The sequence below is a fragment of the Sturnira hondurensis genome, unplaced genomic scaffold, assembly GCF_014824575.4.
Source record: "Sturnira hondurensis isolate 20B ecotype Veracruz unplaced genomic scaffold, ASM1482457v3 Scaffold0015056, whole genome shotgun sequence".
Classification (NCBI taxonomy): domain Eukaryota; kingdom Metazoa; phylum Chordata; class Mammalia; order Chiroptera; family Phyllostomidae; genus Sturnira; species Sturnira hondurensis.
The window spans coordinates 1,317,629-1,336,770 of record NW_028087687.1 but is presented as its reverse complement, the minus strand read 5'-3'; the positions used below and the strand labels follow the sequence as shown (position 1 = coordinate 1,336,770).

The following is a 19,142-nucleotide window of genomic DNA, read 5'->3' as shown; positions in this document are numbered from 1 at the left end:
TGTTGTGCAGGAAGGATTAAAATATTTAATCATTATTGAAAAGGCTTGGTCAAACGATTGTGCTCTGTTTGTGGAAAATTTAAAAACCAGATGTTTTAATTAACCACAGAAAACACAAGCTACAACTGAAATTACACGAACACATTGATCTGCCCCATGGAAAACCACAGGAATGTTCTGGCAAGGCTCAGTCAGAATTCTTGGGACACAGAGGGCTGGAATCATTCCCCTTAGGAACTTGAACAGAAAATTAACTTGCTCAATATGGGTTTTTTTTAAGAAAGTAAAATGAAACCCAGATTTAATCTCAGTCAAATATAAAAACATTTTAAGACATCAAAAGGCACCACCAAAAGACACATGAGGGAAAGGTCATAAAAAAAATTCCAGCGTGGCTCAGGATTCAGAATGCATTTCCAATACAGAATGAATGGTGTAGCAGGAAATTTCAGACGCTAAATAATCCAAAGGAAAAACTAATTATCTTTCATTGTCTAATCAAGGAAAATGGTATATGAAAGCAATATTCAATATGTGAGTCATAAATGTTATCAAATGTAAAATATATTCACGCAAAATAAAATCTCTTCACTCCCCGACTTCATGCCGAGCCCGTGCAGCCTGGCCCACACTAGCCGCCACGCTCCTGCCGGAGGACTCAGAGCACCCACAAAGACAGCATTAAAACGATGCACGTGGGAGCAAGCAATTCCAGCGCAGAAATCTAAAACGAGGGAATCTTCTAAAAGCAATTAGCGAACAATAATTAGTAGATTAGGAAGTCTTCATTTGTTAATTATTGTAATAGTTATGATGACATCTGTACATGCTAATTTGAAAGCCCATTAGGGAAGGAACAGGGCAAGTGTTATTTCCAGATACTGGGTCTGAAATTCTACTTCTGTTAAGTCCAAGCAGACCCGTCACCAGTGTGCCAGGCATAATATTACATTAATCTCTACCATTCACTTGAAACTTGAGTCCCCAAAATAAGTCAAAAAGAACACAGAAAGCAAAAAGCAAAATGTCGATTTTTATACGTATGGTTTGATCCAAATCTTGCTCTACAAACCGAGTGTGTATAATCTAAAGGCACCACAGTTTGACCAAAAGCTATTTCTGGGTCATGGGCTTAGAAGAGATTTATATTTCCTTCTTTGTGTTTCCCAAATTTTCTACAATTCACACATATTCCTTACAGATTTAGAATATTTTTAAGTAAGGTCTTTATTAAATACTGTGGGAACACAAATCAGGAATGGGGTGGGACACACTAGCCTGATCTACGGGCATCCCCTTATCCAACAGTAAGTGTGGATGCATCGTCTTCTTGACTAAACTGGGCGATTCTTCATTCAGAGGTTCAACACCCAGGTGCCTACACCACTTCTGGGGCTAACAACAGCACTTTCCCAGAAATAAGGGAGTTTTATTTGTTATTCTGCAAACTTGCAACAAAGAAACAAAAAGCCCATGGTTATTTCCCTAACTAATGCATCCAAAAAGAGCACCCCCTAGTGTTGCAATTCCACAGAGGCAGGGCCCTCAGTGAGCCCCGCCCACACCCATTTCTGATACTCTCAGCACCTCAGAAAAGGTGGAATCTTAACATTCCGGGACTTGGCAATGCAGCACTCCAAGAAGCCCAACCCTGTAGGTTTACAAAGGGCACTGCTGCCCAGAAAGGTCACGTGTCTTCCCTGGGGCCACCCAGTCAGCGCAGCAGAAATGAGGGTCCAGATCACCTGCCTCCGCTTTGACCAAGTGCTCTTTCCACGTCTCAACATTCACTCTCCGAAAGCAAGTTTGTATGAACCACCAGCACATGAATCTGCCAATTCATATCAGCAAAACCAGAAGAACAAGATAGAAATTTGCTCCACCAAAAGTGAAATGCCTGCAGGAAAAAAGCCAGGACTCAACTGCAGGCTAAAAAAGACGACCCGGAGCACGTTCGGTGGGGAGGAACAATGGGTGCAGTGTGCTTGGGCAGCAGGTGTCCCAAACAGAAACTGCCTGTCACACGGAAAGCACTCTGGTCTCAGTGCTTGCTCTGTTGATAACAGCAGTTCCCACTGCTCCAAGCAGGACAAAAGATTTTCAACAAGATAAAACTACACTGGCACCGATCTGCCCAACAGAGGTAGGAAGGATGCATGCCCACCCCAGTGTTGGAAATAAGTGATGCTTGGCACCTTCTTTCCAAAAGGACTCAAGTCGTAGAGGAGAGACATGGATAATTTCAAAAACTAAGAAAATAAGAGTCACTAAGAACTAAAATAAAATCATCCAAATGCCTCCTATCTTATGTCTGATATGACTTCAAGAGTAAACAGGACTTTTCTCTTTTCTTCTAAATTATTCATTTTAAATATTGCTCACCTCCACTTCTTTCTTAGCATCTACCTCGTGTCCACACCACACCAATCAGAAATCTACGAGTCTCACAAAATGTGAATAGCCTGCAAAGAAGGGGAGAGAAGGGGACAGATGGCAATGACACACTCCGAGCCGCTCCCTGAAAGGCCTTTATTGAGCTCGCTCCTCTCCTCACCCTTGCCTACTGTGCAGCCGGACAACAAAGGCATGGACTGTGAAGCTGCTAATAAAAACAGCCGCATTGAGGGGGATGTGATCTCGCTTTGTAAGAGCCAGAACAAACACTACGGCCATGTCCCGCCTCCTCTGAGAAGTCAGGCACCAGACCAGAAAAGAAAAGGCGTTTTTTCCACCCCAAACTGCTCCTTGCATCCCCACCACAAGGGATGGAACAAAAGTAGGTTTTACAGTTGAAAGTACATGAAACAGAGTTTATCCTTGTATTATTATTTATTAGCTATTGTATTATTTTCCATAAGAACAACTGTAAGCCTACTTTTGCCCTACCTGTACATTTCCATGGTTGGATCCTAGAGGAAAAGACTATATGGTTAGTCTATTCCCATCTACACCTCAGTTCTAACACTAAAGGTAAATATCCATGGCAGGCACAAGGGATCAGATTCCTGTTGCTATTTCCCGATGAAATTAAAGCTTTGTGGTAAGCATTGGACAAGTACCCCTTTAAAGTCACTGGTAAGGTAACGGCAGTAAGTTTACATCTAACACTCTGGTAGAACAAAGTCCACCCCACTAATCAAACTGAGTACAATCTTACTGAAGTCACCAAATTCTTTTTTTTTTGATAGAGAATACACAGAAATTAGAGTTAGGTCAGATACACAGATTTTGAAACCCTTTCTTACTTAGAACCTTGGCTGTGTGTTGTTTGGTTTTTAGCTTCAGTGAATGCCTTTGGGAAAATGTGTTACCACTGTGTCAAAATCTTAAAAGTTTGGCCAGCATTTTATTTATTCTATTCTAATACCACAGGGTAAGTTTCTCCCTCAAAGGGACCGATTCCAGAAATACCAGCCAAGTCAATTCAACACTTCTGAAATTCCTATCTCGAAATGACCAGGGGGACCAGGCTAGAATATATTGAAGAGCATTCTTCTCATAGCTTTGGAAATACGGTTGTAAAAACTTAGATTCACAGTATCAACAAATTTACATTTTAAAGAGTTCAGGAGAAGAGAGTATAAATTCTACGAAATAATGAAGGCTGGGTTCCTCCCACCCCCCCACAGAAAGGTACCCATCACAGGCAACAAAAAACAATCTATTAATGAGTAACCCAACGTGACACCCAACTAATCTGTGGCTGATGATGAAGGCGTGGCAATTTAGACAAGGTTGCGCATAGTAACCTCCTCCCCTGCCACAGTCTTGAGTAAAGGGAGTTTCAACTGGAGGGCAGAGAGTGGAAATTTATGCTTATTTAATGTGTTAAAGACTGTTCTGGAAAGAACAAGGATGAAGAAATGAGCACATATGGACGTTAGGGTCCCAGTTCTGCTACTGATAGCCCAAGACTTTCTGGGACAACTACCGTATTCTCTCCAACCTCTGTTCCCTCATTGGTAAAACTGGGACAATACAACCAGCCAACTTCATGGGATTGCCGACCGATGATGGCAAATGCCGAGGGGAGGGCGGTGTAAGGGGCTAACTGGTAATGGGAAAAATACACAATAACAATCACATACTTAAAAATAAATAAATAAAGGCAGTATAGAAAATTTTAAGGCACTATGCATTCAGTCAACAAATATTTAGTAAGAAACTGTGATGCTGCCAAGCATGGCACTATGCATACAATCCTGGGGACCGAGGTTTAGGGGCACAGTGTTATTTGGAAGAGACACAGGTTGCTGTGGGAACGTGTAGGCAGCCCCCAATCCAAATACTGGACAAACATCTGGTAGTTAAAGGTGGTAGCTGTGGTTTTCACTTGTGGTTGTCTAATGGTTAGCTCATTCTTTTAGCACATTTTCGATTGAACACTCACCATATGTCAGGCACCGTTCCTAGGGATTTAACACTGAACAAAATCTCTGCCCTAACGGAGCTGACATTTCAGTCATTCCTCATCCATGTGAAACGTAAAAATACATAAACCGAACAGATTTCAGCAGCAAAGCTGCTTCCGCTGCCACACAATGCGGAAACCAAAATATTGCCACACGAGAGTTACAAGTCATATTCTAATTGATCTAAACACAGGGAGCATTTTATTTGTTATTGTAATCTCCAGGTCACATTTTACAATATACCGGTACCTGACATCATATAAAAGGTGCTCTTATATGATGTTGAAGAATCACAATTTGTGTATGTGTTGGCATGGAACAGAATACTCCCCCTGTACCCCCCCACCCCAAAGAAAAAGAACACATGCTGGAATCTATCCGGTAACAACCAGTTTTAACAAGGGCAATATCAGTTATTTTAGAAGCATTTCCTGCACTCATTTTTCAAGGATAAAAAAAGCTGAGTTATTTACTTTAGAAACTACACTGATGTTCAATTCTGACACGCCAAATGTCTGTCTTTAAAAGTTTCTTTAAAATATTTTTATTTAAAAAAGAAAAAAAGGCCTGAGAACTAGGCTGTCCAGGACAGAGCCCACCCAGCCGTCCACAAATGTGATGAGGGATGGAGGAGAAGGGAGGAAAGAGACAAAGAGCAAGGAAGGTGTAGGTTGAAGATCTACATGCTGATCAGTATTAATCATCTAGAAGTTGACATACTCAACAAATACTGAGAGTCAATGTTTAAAATACTGGATAGCAAGGAAAAAATAAAATAAACGGGTTAAACGAACCAAAATGCTACTCATCTCCAGAGCAAGGGTTCCCGAAGCAGGGGTGCCCACAGAAAATACAAAGCCCAAAGTCCAAGTACTCTGAATACTAGGTCTGGGGGAGCATTTGGCAATCTTTTTTTTTTAGCGTCCCTAAATAATGTTGATGCACAAAACATGGTTGAGAACCACTGTGTACTCTATTTCCTTATTTTAAAAAAGTCAGAATATTTGTATCACGAAAATGGGTAACGGTTTTCCTAAGTACTCTCCCTTCGTCCTCAGGCCCAGCCATAACCATAATAATGCTATTTTTAAATGGGAACACCTGCATCACAAAGTCAAATAACTTAACTGACGCTAACAGCCTTTAAATCAAGGACATGATATTTTTACTCGAGCCTTATCTGTCCTGTATTTTCTTACACTCTGATCTGGTGACCTTTGGCAAGCTAAAAGATCCACTATTTATGTGAAGGATGCCATATGATTACTTATCCTAATATACCCCGGGCATTAACGTCTTTAAAACAACTTAAATCCCAGAATTCGGCCAGAAGTTCTGTAATTTAACAGGCTGTTGTGAAAACCATATACAAAGTGTGGTCTATTTAGAGCACTGGGGAGGTATTTGGTCAGGTTATTAGCTTCCACTCCAACCAAAGATAAGTAAAAGGTGCTTCTGATCTTAGTGAGTCCAAGTGCTTCACCCACCCTAGACTTTACCTAGAAGAAGCTGGACACAGTAAAGTCTGACCCATTAGGAATCATTGCCAAGGACATCATACCTTTTTACAATGTCATGTTTTTCATGTTACTCCTTCTGCCTACACCGCCCCACCCTACTGTGTGCCAATTATTCGTCCTTCCAGGCCCAGCTCAAATGCCACCTCCTTCATAACTGGTTTTCAATGCTTCTCCCATCACATGTAGCAAGTTGCTGCTTATTCGGGAATACATGTGCCTTATCTTGACACAGTCTTCGGAACATCTCACCTCCTCACCTTTAAGTCTTGGGTTCTTCCTGGTTCTTCCTCACCTCTCCGAAAGCACTTTCTCAGGCTCCTTTTTAGTAACCACGAGAACATAAATGATGTTCACAAGGCTTCCTCTGGACCCTCCTCGCACATCATACAAACCTGTCTGGTAACTTCAAATACCTGCCAGGCACAGCTGGGGGCCCTGATGACTCCCCTCTACCCACCCAGTAGACGACCCATTTGTTCATCTGACATTTATTGACACGTATTCCACACCATGTAAGCACCATGACTCTGTCTCCAGGCCAGAGACTACTCTACGTCCAACCCACTGGCACCGCAACCCCAGATGTGCACCCCATTCGTGCTCCACCCCCACACTGCGCCCACTCGAAGAGGCACATTTCTACACATTTTCACACCAGTAATATTGAGATGTGTCATTTAAAAAAAATGGCATCTTAAAAAATCTGAGCAGTGTTTTCCTTACAACTTTTTGCCCATGCTATAATGGTGCCTTTTTACAAACAATGGCCCCTTACAGTCAGCAAATGACAGAGATTATCTTCCTGTATCTCCCGTCGACTGCTCTGTAGCAGAGCTGCCCAATATCACTTAATGCAGTGATGGAAATGTTCTATATTCAGCACAGAAGCCACTATCCACCAGTGCCTTGAAACGTTGCTAGTATGACCAAAGAACTAAATTTTTCAATTTTATTTAACTTTAATTAATGAGATTTATCTACATGTTTACCAATTTCTTTGTTTATCATTCCCTTTAGCATCTCAGTCCTTCCTCCAGGAATCACTTTCTTCTTCTGGAAGTACATCTGTTAAGAAGTTCCTTGGTAAGGTCTGCTATGGTAAGTGTCAGCATCTGGAGAAGTACATGCTGCCTTTTTCCTGAATAACAGTTTTGCTGGTATACAATCAATAGCATTTTAGCATTTGGAAGATATTTTCCCACCTTCCATTATTGCTGTTAAAAAGTAGCTGTCGGTCTGTTATTCCCTTGACAAATACCGGGGTTCTTGAGATCATCTTTTTAATTTTGATGTATCGAAGTTTTCCCACATCTAGATGTAGATTTCTTCTTATTGATCCTTATTGGTATATGTTGTGCTTCCTTTATCTGTCTACAAATTACTTGGGTTTAAGGAACACTGGTCATTCATGTCCCTCATAAACTCTCTCTGGGGCTCATTTACATGCTAGATCTTCTGATCTCCTGCCAATGGAGCGAATTCCCCCCACTTGCTCTATTACCTTTTGGGAATTCTGAGATCTCACTGTAGCTTTTAGAGCCTTCAGCTACACTTCCACGTTTTTCTTCTTTCTGTAATAGTCTCATTAATTTCTTCAAAACATTTTTCTAGTTCATTAATTGCTTCTTCAGCTGTTTCTAATCTAATTCATTAATTTGTATTTCAACAGTTATTTTTTCCTTAAGTTTTATTTTTTCTCGAATCTTCCCAGTCAATTTCTTTTCAACAACAAAAACACATATATTTATGTTGCCTTTGTACACATTCTTTTCCCTCCATTTTATTAAGATATAATTGGACATATAACACTGTATTAGTTAAGGGTACAACTTAATGATTTCACATATGTATCATATATTGAAAAATTATCACAAGTTAACATCCACACCTCATATACTTACAAAAGTTGTTTTCTTGTTATGAAAACTTTTAAGATTTACTGTCTTAGAACTTTCAAATATATAATATTATTAACCATAGTCACCATGCTGGACACCATATCCTTAGAACTTACTTATAATTGAACCTGTACCTTGGCCCATTTTGTCTATTACCAACTCCCTGGTATTGGCAACCACCAATCTGTTCCCTGTTTCTATGACTTCAGATTTTTTTCAACCCCACATGTAAATGAGATCACACAGTATGGTTTTCAACTGTCTGACTTACTTAGCACAATGTTCTCAAGGTCCATCCATGTTGTTGCAAATGACATGCTTTCCTCTTTTTTCTTTTTATTTGTTTAAAGATTTTATTTATTTGTTTTTAGAGAAAGGGGAAGGGAAGAAGAAGAGAGAGAGAGAGAGACATCAATGTGTGGTTGCCTCTTGTGCACTGCACCCCCAACCAAAAAGTTGGTCTACAACCCAGGCATGTGCCCTGACTAGGAATCAAACCAATGACCCTTTGGTTTGCAGGCTGGCACTCAATCCACTGAGCCACACCAACCAGGGTTTTTCTTCTTTTTTATAACTAAATAATACACCCAGTCAATTTTTATCTCATGCTATTTACACTTAACTTGTAATTACAGTTTTTTTCCTTAAAGCATCCAACATAGGTATTTTATATTCTGAGCCAGATCATTTTAACATCTAAAGTCCTCAGCATTCTAAATCTATTGTTTTGTGTTTGTAGCTGGTGACTCTCACTTCCGGTGGCTTGTTTCCTATTAGGGGTGGAGACCTTTGATTCTGAACTCATTATGTGGTTGGTCTTAGACAAAAGAATACTAAGATTTAAAGTTGAGATGCCTTTCTCCAGAAGGGATTTGAATTTACTTTGGCCAAAAGCCAAGGGCCACTGTCTACCTGAGGCCACCTGAACTTCTTTTATGAGTCCTAGTGAAATAGGACTCATAATAGGACTCATAAATAGTCCTAGGCTCTCCTATCTTGCCACTGACCAAAAGTTTAGTCTCTAACCACCATGGTGATATCAGCATTTGCTCTTGAGACAACCTGTGTTTTGTGTTTGTTTACACACAAAGGTCCCAGCTTTGATGGCTGGTGGAGAAGGAGACACTGCAGATGTCTTAGATCACAGTCCCAGAAGTGCATTAAAAAACGTTCTATCCAGAACACAGTGCTTTAGTGTGGGAGTGCGCTAGAGTATCCAGGCCACCATACTGCTGGAGACCCACTCTTAAACTACTCATACGTTCTCAAAACCTACTTTTCCTCTTTTGTTCCATATTTTGCACCATGGACTCTTGCCCAAATTGAAACTTGATCCTACATGACATACCAATGACCCTTCTCTTCCCTCTACTACCTTATATGCAACCAGGCCCCTTACATGCAACTTATGTCTCTGGTCAACATGGCACCAAATGGTATAATTTTAATTATCAAGGACAAGTAAGAAAAATAAATGAGGCAGAAGTAAAACCACAATCATGTATTCCTGCCAAATGAAGGTACTTCATATGTGGGAAAAAAAATCCCACAAGAGGGAAGTGGAAGGAGAAGGGAGTTTCACAAGAATCTCAGAAGAACCGGAACTCTGGCTGTCAGACCATAATCTCATCTTCAAGGACAGGCTTAATATCTGTCATGATAAATCAGTATTACTTTAAACTTCACTGGTTTTGTAGATTTGCTTAAATTTACTGTATAAATTTGTCATTGTTTTATAGTTATATAAGAACTGGTAGCATAAGGAGTTTATACCTAGTTTTATATTTGGCATATGTAAAGCTACATCATAATAAAAATATTTATATCAGTACTGGGGAATTGTGAGAATTTTTTTTTCCTTTAAATAAAGAGGTCCATCAATCAGTAAGATTTTGGGAACACTGGTCTTTACTTACTTTGCCACTTTTGATATTTTCACCACCGTCACCGTAAACTAACGGCAGAAATGGAATACAACCACACAAGCAAGAAATCATTCACCAACCTCCAATTTCTCCCCAGTTCTCTAATTCTCCAGCTGTCTGAATTGACTCAGTACTGATGAATCTTCTAAAACAGCACGCTTTCTTGCTTTCCTTTACTAGTGGCGATTTCGAGTGAGTGAGACCACTAGAAACACTGCCCTGCTCAGCTGCCACCAACACCCATTACTACTGGAATTTACAGTTGGTACGAGTGCATCTGGCGGCAAACAAATCGTGTCAAACAAAGCACAGCCCTTGACTTAAGGAAGTCCACTTCCTGGTTGGGTTTCAATTACCGGGAATTTTGGTGACTACGGCATTGTTGTTCTGAATGAGTGTGAGAAACTCCCAATCGTTTCTTTCTAACTTCTATATTCTTATTCTTTATGGACTGATGGACTCTAGTTCCTTCAACCACCAGGGATTTCATTTTAAAAGTCCTCCACCAAGATAAAACCTTCTCTCTCCAGTATACTGACCCTGTGTCGACATTTGACTTCTCTCCCCACAGTGCTGACTTGGAACCAGAAGGGGCGGGGGTGGGTCACAGCATATCATGCAATCACTTACTGGACGGAGAAGCACTCTGGGGCCCAGCACATTGAAAAACTCCCAACATATATGATGGGCAGAGACCAAAATCCACTTCTACCCAGTCTTGCCAACCAATCCAACTATGTGACTCATTTGACTTGTTTTAAATCCTAAATTGTTTGAACTATGACTTCAAATTAATGACTTTGGTCATTATGAAACTTTTATTTTTAAAAAAAGTCAAATAATTTTATGTTTTGCTAATTATAACTTGGTATCCACACTATAGAAAACACCAACACATGTTTTAGTAACAGTCTAATGGAAATACCTCAAATTTTGAAACCTAATTCCAGGATTCTTATTTGGAAGTGTTTTTTGTTGTTTTTGTACATTAACTCATGGGGGATGATTAGATTACTTCTTTAATTCAAAGGAAGAAAAAAATTCTATGGATAATTTTAAAATAACATAGTGACCAAACATAACCCTTACTCTGCAACTTTCAACTGCAGGTCTGAGGAAGGACATAAGAATATGCATTTTTAATGGGCACAAGTTGATTATATCATTCTGATGGTCTGAAGGCAGCTTGGTGAGAAACAAGGATGTATTTAATTTTTTAAAAAGTAACTAACTCTGGTACTATTTCTATCTAATCAATAAAGTAAGACAAATAAAGGAAGAAGAGTAAGAGAGCATCCAAAAGACGCACTATATAGACAGACGAGACAGCAGGCAGACAGACAGACAGGCACATGGTGTTGTTACCTTTCACGCATGTGGAAAAGTGGTTTTTATAGAACAACATTCCTAAACTCTGGCCTAATAAATTATGCTGAGAGCAGCTGCAAAGAATTTTTAAAACCAGCTCAAAGCAGAAACGGTACCTTCACCAAAAGAGCAGGTGAAATCAAAGACTGGTACGAGGTTTGGCAGATTTCAGGCCCTCAAGAAATATGTTTAATTAAGAAGCAACTCCAGCTCTATCTGGAAATCTACTTAGCCACAGTAGTGAAATCACAATTAATATGATCACATCTTATTTCCCCCTGTGTTTGCATCCTCGGGGCATCTACAGTGGCCGGATTGGATGTGGAACCCTAAGTGTTACACTAACAACACTCGTTGGAAAGCTCATCCTATCTTTTTATAATTTATAAGTTGATGATATGGCCTCTCCTCAGCTTTTTTTTTTCAAGAGAATCTAAACTTTTAAAAATTATATACATTACCCGCCTTAAACCAAGTAATGCTGGCAAGCAAAACCTTCTACCAGAAAGGACAGGTGGGAAAAAAGAAAAGGGGAGAGACAGAAGGCATCATCAACTAAGAGGGGAAAATCAAGAGCAAAGAAGTCAGGAATTAAATGCAGCTAAAAACACAAATTGCTACTCCATGGTCCAGCTACCGTAATATATCACTTTGAACAAAAAAAGGAATAAAAATCCCCAACAGACTTGTTCGGAAGAAAACTAGCAGAGCTCCTGAGGACAGTGCAGAGGCGTCTCCCTGTGCTTCAGCAACACCAGGCTTCTGACAGCTGCGGGCACCCAGGCCTCCGCAGCTGTGTTCTGTTCGCTCCTGGGTACAGGTGAAATGAACGCTGCTCTCCTGAGGCTGTCTCACAGCTTCATCTGCCCTCGAAGAGCCCTCCTCTGCCGGGTCTGTCGTTTCAGCTATAGTGAAAGAAGCCAAAAGAATGACCCCCAAACTTTCACCCCTGGAATAAGCTCATCCCAACCCTTGAACAAGAAGGGGGAGAGTGGAAGAAGCAAAGAAGAGGGCTGGGGCTGTAAATCTGCCGCGTCACCACCTGCCGGCACACACAACTGCTTGTGAATCCTCTGGGAATCTGGACCCGGCCAGGATGTGCCAGGAAACAGCACAGGGTCACAGTGCAGAAAGAAGCTACCAATTCTTAGCAAATGTCCATGGCCCTGCCCATTTCCAAGGCAATCTATCCGTAATTAAGAGAGATGAACAACACCAGGGACAAGGGCACTGACCACAGGAGCAAGGTGGCCTGGGTTCAAAACCTGGCTCCTTCCCATCCAGCCCTGTGACCTTGGACGTGCCATGCAGAAGGGGCACAATGAATGACCATCTAATTTGGCTGCTGTGTTGAGAATTGAAAATATACATAAAAGCACCTGAGTTAGTTATCATTGCTATGAAAGAATTAATTATACCCAATTCTCATGAATAAGGTAGAGCGTACAAGAATCTACTCTCGTTTCAGAAAAAGACTGCTGTGTCTCTAAGAGGCTACACCCCAACTGCAGTTCCGTAAAGTGAATCATATTTTAGACACCCTAGAAAGTCACCCTGGGTTGTCTGAAGCAGCAGCTCCAAGCCAGGGCGGCATCAGGAGCACCTGAGGAGCTGTTCCAAAGGTACGTGCCCAGGCAGTAGGTCTGGTTCGGAACCCAGAACATCTGCTTTCACAAAGCACCATCACTCTAATGCCCACCTGGACGAGAGAAACACTGTCTGAAAGCAAGTCCCAACTCTACCAAACCAGCTTCTCTTGGCAGGGCGAGAACAGTTCGCGGGTGTTGGAAGGGTACCACAGCCCACAAAAATGCCTCTGCAACCTGTTTGCTGCTGCCTGAAATTCCTTTTAGCAGGAGATTTCCATTGCACAAATCAAAATTACATTTTAAACTAGAAAAGGAACAAACACTGCTTGAGCAACGACAGTGTATCAGGCCATATCTGTATTTCACACAATACACACACACACACACACACACACACACACAGTTCCTAAAGAGCATGCTGCGGCACAGTCACCATGCAAAGGCGGAGGCAGAGGAGCAGAAAGAGGTTCCTACAGAGCCAAGATTCCACTCCAGGTGTATCCGCCCACTGCACCGCACTCCTGCCTCCTGGCCTATCACCTGCACTTGGGAACCCACGGTTCTAAGTCAAGGCCAAGACAATGGACTGAAGGAGGTACTTTGCACAGACACTACATCCCATCCCCAGGAAGTCTGAAGATGGGAGAAAGGGGTTTGCACTTACCCTCACCTTTTCTAGGAGAAAATTTTAGGGCAACTCTCTAGCTCACCACACCTTAATGCTACATCTATACGACAGAAATGTATTAGCCTTACATGTCTCTCTCTCTCTTTTTTCTTAATAGGCAAAAGGAAATGAATAGATGAATTAGTGGAAATAGTCAGATATAAATGAAGAAAATGACCTCATCTACCTCAAAAAGTCTGTTATTATGAAGCTCAGATAAGATCAAACTATTCACAGTAATATAAGGTAATACTTACTGACCACCATAGGTGCCAGGAACAGATCGTCTCCTGACAATGCCCAGATTCCCATCTCTTAGATGAGAAAACTGAAGTAAAAAAAGGTCAAAATAACTTGTGCAAAGACCCACAGAGTATGAATGGAAAACCAAACCCAAAGTAAAACCTAGCCTCTCAACTATTAAGTCTATTACGTACGTGATTTTGCCTATAAAATCACTATATAATCTGCCAGGTATTAGAGAGATATCAGGAAATTTGCATGAGCCACAAAGTGCTCTAAACTGCAGAATAAACAAAGAAATGTGTATAATCTATAATATGAAATAAATAAGAGAAGCTTGTAAACCTATTTTCAGCTTAATGAATAGAAAATAAGTAGAAGCACCCAAAGAAAATGAAAGCTATCAAGAAGTAAAATTAACGAGAACAGCAATAGGCTTAAGGGAAAAAATAAGCAAATAAAACAAAATTGCAGGATGTTGCTTCATGAGTGCTGGGAGAACAATGGCAAGGAAGAAAAACAGGGACGGGAAGGTGATTCAGACAACTGTAAGGCAGTGACCCAGGACCCAAGGCAGGCTGGCTGTGGGAACAAACGGGGACCTCACAGGTGCTGCTGGCCTGGACCAGGACAAGGGCCTGAGATGGCCAGGCCTTCAAAGGAAATGACAGAAGCCTGCTCCTTAATCAATTAGGCAGAGCCTGAGTGATGTCAAGCTCACCTCCATCTCCCCTCCCTGCAAGTGCTAGTGCACAGCCAGACATTTCTCCTCCACGGAGGGCGTGACTTTTTAAAATACTGGGATGGCCAAGAAGTCTGTGACATTTTTCCCCATAAAATAAAAAGCATCTTTTTCATTTTCTCCCATACCTTTATTAATTTGGATATTTTGAGTATGCTGGCCACCTCCTGCTATTGGTTTCCAGTGGGTAGAGGCCAGGCGTGCTGCTACACATCTTCTGATGCATAAGACAGCCCCAGAGCAAAGAACTGATTGGCCAAAATGCCAACAAAACCAAGAAACTTTGCAAACCACTTTTGACATGTTCAGCACCTTCTCCGTACACTACACCAATCTTTTTTATGCATTTCAGTTGCATTTTTACCTTTCTTGAAATAAAAAGCATAAAACACTGAACATGTTGCGTATTTTCTTCCATCCTCAGTGTTAAAATGGCTCCACAAAAATTCACCAATTTTGGTGGGGTTTTTTTAATGCATGCTGATATGACAGCTGTCACAATACAACCTCACAAAATTGTTTCAGATAAAGTGAAAGACAACTGAGCACGACTTGAGCCTTTGTGCAGAGAAAACCAAACAAACTTTTTGGCCAACCCAAAACCATATGGACCAGACAGCCAAAAAAATTCCTCTCTGCCCATGGCACCCCAGTCAGCAATTAGGATGCCAGAGGAGACATCAGGAAGCTGAACTGGGCAGTAGAAACCACTGTCAGCCAGGAGACCGGGCTCCGGATGGGGCTCCACTAACGCCCTGGCTGCGCCGCCTCAGGCAAAGGCCCCCGCAACTCCACTGCCAGCATCCAAGTGAAGGGCAGACAGGGTGATCTCTGTGACGGAAGTTCTGGTCCCTCGCTCCCTTACCACGTTCCCTCGGTCTCCCTCTTCCCTCTCATAGACTGCAGTGAGGTCTCCAATGAGAGGGAGGGAGGAAGGATGGTTCCTCTAAGAACTGGAAACCCCCCAAAATAACCAAATTAGTGGAGCTGACAGAAATAACAGCTATGCCCTGACCGGTGTGGCTCAGCAGGCTGGGTGTCATCCTGCAGACCGAGGGGTCCCCACTTCAGTTCCCAGTAAGGACCTGCACCTGGGTTATGGGCCAGGCCACCAGCTAGAGTCATGCAAGAGGCAGCTGGTCGGTGTTTCTCTCTCTCACATTGATGTTTCTCTCCTTCTTTTGCTCCCTCCCACCCCTTCCTCTGAGAAATAAATAAATGAAATCTCTGAAGAAAAAGAAATGATACCTACCCTTTACTGAGCCATTACTATGTGCCAGGCATGCATTAGCTCCCTTAATCCTCACAACACTCTGACAAAGGTGGGCTAAGGAACTTGCCCAGGGGACACCGTTTGTGAGTAAGCCGGGGCCTGAGCCTGGCCTCCAGAGCCCGAGCTAACTGTATGATGCATCTTTGCTCCTTGGCTGAAACTCTATCAACTCCACCTGACAATGTGTATTACAGCAAGCTGCCGGTTTCCCGGGGAAGAAGAAGTGACAAGTTTGGAACTATAATCTGGCAGAATACATAGCTTGAGTGAAACCATGTCCTTCACAGCCATGGCTCCTTAATTCTGAAATCTTTCTCCCTGAGTGCAGGCCGAAAATCTCTTTCAAGAGGGCAGTATTCCAGGTGACCACTGACAATGAGGACCCCACTCAGTGAACTCAGGGAAGTCCGTGAGGCGCAGAAACGTGGAAGGAGCAACTCCAAGTCATTCAGGTCATCAGAGGGCCAGGGCTAGAATCTGATTCTCCATACCCCAGTGTTGTGTTCTTTCAATACTTTGGAAACAAGACCCCATGTCTTCTACCATGCTTTATTTACCTTGCACGTTTTATTACAGAAACTTTCAAACACGTAAAAAAGTAGAAAGAATGAACAAATCCCATACAACCATTCCAGCATCAACACGTCAACAATCACCAGCTCACTGCCAACCTTGTTCCACCTCCACATCCACCCAGTTTCATCCCCCTCCAACCTCCCTCCCTGCTGCCCACCCCGCCCCATCCCCATGCCCCCTGCCCCACTCTATTTACACAGGGGTTGGCAAAACTAAGTTTACAGTTGTTCATATGGAGAGTAATACAACAGATAATAAATAAATATGTAAGAAGACGCTGTGTTTCACATACAATTGTAAACCTACTTTTGCCCACCCCTCTATTTAGGGATAGAGTGTAGGCAAGTATTTAAATCCCAATCTCAGTCTATGAATTGACAGCCGGCTTTATTTTTATTTTTTTAAATCTTCACATGAAGATATGTTTGATTTTTGAGCGAGAGGGAGGGAGAAAGGGAGGAACGGAGAGGGAGAGCACAACATCGATACGAGAAACATCGATCAGTTGCCTCTCAAACATGCCCCCACAGGGGATCGAACCCACAGCCTAGGTATGTGCACTGACCAGGGATCAAACCTGCGACCTTCTGGTGTACAGGACGGCGCTCCCATCAACAGAGCCACCCGATCAGGGCCACAGCTGATTTTAAATGTACACCCAAAGTCTAATAAGGATCTGAGGACTACAGACTTTCCAGACACTGACCCAGGGCACAAAAGCAGTCTCCTCTGATTCAGAGAAGACCTCGAGACACGTAACTACACTTTGAGAACACAATACTTTCTCTTTGTACCAGACAGCACAAACCTAATTACTTAATAAATACTTTTTGTGATGATAAACCCCTTTTTAAAAAACTAACAAAAAGCCCCTAACTTTATAAATTGCCTGAAAAAAGTGAACTACTATTACTTCTCCTTAAATCTTAACCTTTAAATAACTAAAAAAGCTATTTTACCTTCTAGATTTCAAATTCTATATCACGCTTTAATACAGGCACAGAGTAAACTCCAGGTGCTGTTAGAATCTGGTAGAAAGTTGTAGTTTAGAAATATTCCTAGGCGATCCCTTAAAACATGGCTATTTTTTTAAAACAAGATTAAATCTAGGTATTTAAGTACATATTGAGGTTAACATAAGGGCCCAAGAGCAACGCTGGATTTTCATTTTCCTTTTTAAGTCTAAATTTTACAGAGAAACCTAAGTGGGCATATTTTCTGTTTGTTCTCTCGTGTGGAATGTTCACCGCTGGAGTAATAAACCACTTTTCTAAAGCATTAAATCCCTCACACTCACCTCACAAAAAATCGATTATTTCATATGTTATTTGACCATCTGCAGTGTCTGCAATACACCCATGTAGAGAAAGCCAATTTGATTTTCAGCTTTAGAATCCGAAGCACCCAGGTGTGCAAGTTTAAGCGGTGTGACTTGGGCCAGTCGCTTACCTGCGTCCTCACTGCACACTAGGGTCATGTTCGGGCTGTGCACACAAGAACAAGGGCCCAGTGGCCCTCCCCTAATCACTGAGGGCTTGGAGTTCGTCCAACCAACCTGACTGAGGCTGAACACACGTGAACAAGAATTGGGGAAACTCTTTTCCTAGACGTGAACAAAGATGCACATCATTCTGGAAGCTACGGGCAGCCATTGTGCGGCCTTGAAGAGAATTGCACTGGGGGAAAAGAATCTGGCGGAGGCGGCCAGCCCAGAGCAGCGCCTCCCTCCAGCCTGTCGCCGTCCCCCCAGGTCAGAACAGAAACCAAGAGTAAGCATGTTTAGAAACACATGTAGAAACCTGACAGAATAATATTCCATCTGTTGAATTTCGTAATTAAAAGTTCGGGGTTTATATTTGTGTTTTTAAATTCTACTTTTCTAGTCATTCATTTGTATTGTACTTTGCAAAAGCAGCGTTGACTTAGAAGTTGTGAGAAGTCCCTTTCCTCAGACAGCGAGAGAAGTGGAACTAGCCCTGATCACCCCACAGCTACGCCAGACTCCTGATCTTGGCTTTTTAGTTAGATGAGCTGACAGATATCACTTGTTGCTTAAGCCTGCCTGAGTTGACTTTTTTGCCATTTACGATAGAAACTTCACTGCTGCAGGGAACTATCAGCCCAAAGTAAGGTGAGAGGAAGAACAAAGATGAAGGTAAGACACCGTGCAGGCAAGTAAAGGTACCAAGATTCCCAATCATTACATAAAACTCTACATGAAACTGTGGAAGAAAATGTCTATTCAAAGATGGATAATGAGATAAAGGCTTTTCACAGCCCTGCAATTTAATGGCCACCTTGACTGATTTCCTTCTTTCAAACAATAAACCCGTGCAAGCATTTCATCGCCTCACCCACTTCTACCAAAAGAGTTATCTTCAAGCAAATGTCACACACAGTGGGTAGTGATTTCAGTTTCCTAAACCGTTGTCAAAGCTTTGCATACTTAAGCTTCCAAAAAGGAGAATTGGAAAAATGACAATTTCGAGGTGGGAAAGAAACATGAGTTATTTCAAAGCAGCAGCCTGCGGTATGGTAAAACCTTTCTTCCCAAGCGTCTCCATCTAACATTTTTTCTAAACTGCAATCATTTCAACGGCTGGCTTTCAGTGTATTTATGCTAAAATTTAGCTGACATTTTTATAGTACTTTACCAGGGTGAAAAGCCAAAAATGAAAAGAGTAGAAAAAAGGAAAAGGAAATATTACTGTGGGTTTTTTTAAAGATAAAAACTGTAAAGGGGCAGAATTAAAGAAAGAATAAAGAATGAACTTTGTTAAGAAAAATGTTGATTAGTCTTATTAACCTTAAACAATCCTAAAACAGAATGAAGTTACTCTACGGTAAAAGTCCATGTATAATAAGAGAGTTGAATAGTCTTTGGGGAAAAGTATCCACGCTACATAATCAGTTCAAGGCCAGGAACTCC

At 41.7% G+C, this 19,142-nt stretch overlaps 1 protein-coding gene across 14 annotated transcripts in view; it reads right to left on the bottom strand.

Moving 5' to 3' along the window:
- Positions 1-19,142, bottom strand: part of APBB2 (amyloid beta precursor protein binding family B member 2) — a 321,139-nt gene that overhangs the window by 265,405 nt on the left and 36,592 nt on the right. The gene's annotated exons all lie outside the window — the stretch shown is intronic.